This window comes from Lithobates pipiens, unplaced genomic scaffold (genome assembly GCF_037356315.1).
Source record: "Lithobates pipiens isolate NorthernLeopardFrog02 unplaced genomic scaffold, aLitPip1_a1.2 Scaffold_1, whole genome shotgun sequence".
Taxonomy (NCBI): domain Eukaryota; kingdom Metazoa; phylum Chordata; class Amphibia; order Anura; family Ranidae; genus Lithobates; species Lithobates pipiens.
This window is the reverse complement of record NW_027507685.1, coordinates 212,345,678-212,347,856: the sequence shown is the minus strand read 5'-3', so window position 1 is coordinate 212,347,856 and position 2,179 is coordinate 212,345,678.

Here is a 2,179-nt window from a genome sequence, read left to right as displayed (position 1 = left end):
GGGGGTTCGTAGACTGGAACATCTCATACAACAACAGTGTGTCTTGGATTATGTAAAAAGGGTGGAACCATGTTGGTTAACATCCAGAAGATTCTAATTTATTGTCGCTATTAACCCCAGTTAAGGCAGATCATTAGTCATTAGTGCATCCTTGCCCTGATTTTTTTTTTTTGCAGATAAAAACATAAATGTATATTCAACCCTATAACAAGGGGGTTTCATCATCATTGAACAAACATTCCAACATGAATGTAACCTATCTGTTGTGCAATGCAAACATTCCATATTTGGATATGTATATATACAATATTACCAAACCTATTACCATTACCTATATTATTGGGACGCCTGCCTTTACACGCACATGAACTTTAACCGCTTGCGGACCAGCGGCCGCAGTTTTACTGCAGCAGGTTGGCTCTTTTGCGCAGGTTAATGTACGTGATCTACCGAGGCTTGGATAGCAGGTGCCCGCCACGAGCTCCGTGAGTCCGACCGCGGGTTCCGCAGACTCGATGTCTGCGGGGATACCAGCGATCATCTCACGGAGAGGAAGAATGAGGAAATGCTGATGTAAGCAAGCATTTCCCTGTTCTGTCTAATGATACTGACACTGATCACAGCTCCCTGTAATCGGGAGAAGTGATCATTGATGTGTCTCACACACAACCCCTCCCCCCCCCCTCCACAGTTATGCCGCGTACACACAACCGGAATTTCCGGCAGACTAGGTCCGACGAAATCACTCCGTCGGACAATCTGATCGTGTGTGCGCTAATCTGATCATTTTTCATTTTAAAAATCTGAGGAACCTAGAAATAGAACATGTTTCAAATCTGTCCGAAGGACTCAATTCCTATCGGGAAAACCGTTCTTCTGTATGCTGGTCCGATGGTCCAAATACGACGCAAGGGAAGCTATTGGCTACTGGCTATTGAACTTCCTCTATTAGTACCGTCTTACATCATCACATTCAAAATGAATGGACTTTCGAACAGACTTAGTCCGTTCGTGTGTCGCCAAGTCTGTTCGTTCGGGAATGCCGTTCGAACTCCGCTGAAAAGTCAGTTGGGAAGACCGTCAGACCTAGTCTGCCGGAAAGTCCAGTCGTGTGTACGCGGCCTTAATGCTGCGTACATACGACTGGACTTTGACGGACTGAATTCCATGGGACTTTTTAATGGGGTTTCGACGGACTTCTGCCGAATCGGACTTGTCTACACACAATCACACCAAAGTCCGACGGATTTGACCGTGATGACGTATGACCAGGCTAAAATAAGGAAGTTCATAGCCAGTAGCCAATAGATGCCCTTGCGTCAGTTTTCGTCCGTCGGACTAGCATACAGACGAATGGATTTTTCGACCGGACGCAAGTCCATCAGAAAGATTTGAAACATGTTCTACGTCTAAAGTCCATCTGATTCTTTGACAGCAAATTTCCAATGAAGCCCGCACACGGTCGAATTGCTGTGAAAAAGTCCAGCCATGTGTACACGGCATTAGAATCACTCCCTTAAGCCCCATACACACTATCGGATTTTCTGATGATTTTTTCCTTAAGATTTACCAAAACCATATAATATGAGGTCAAACCTTAGGAGTTTCAATTTGTATGCAATCAGGCAGGCCCTTCTACTACATGGTTTTGGTAAATCTGAAGACAACATATCAGGAGAAAATCTGATAGTGTGTATGGAGCTTAATACTATCAATTCAATGGTTTGGAGTGAGAGAGTGGTGTATATCAGACAAAACAGCCTCAGGAAGTTTGTGAGATTTTGGAGACCTTGGTTGGAGGAGATAGGGTGCCCCTTATGAGGGGATGGGGGGGGATCTGGGGAGAATCCCTCCCCCGCTCCCCAATACATTCCCGTCTCCTCCACCTTTTTCCTCTATGTGGTCTCTTTCCTACATCGTTTCCCTGCCCTCGGAGTGGGTTTCTTCTCTGTCTTTGCTTGTTTTCGATAGATAAGACAGTTAGATTTGTATAACTAATGATTGGTTGGTGTGTGGTGGAGGGTTGGGAGCAGTTGGGGTGGGAGGGTGGGAGAGGAAATATAAAACAACAATAATCTTTTTTTTTTTCTTTTTTTGTATTATGCAATATTACATGTCAATATACAATTTTGTATGTTTTTAAATTTTGCAATATGAAAATCAATAAAAAGGAAATAGT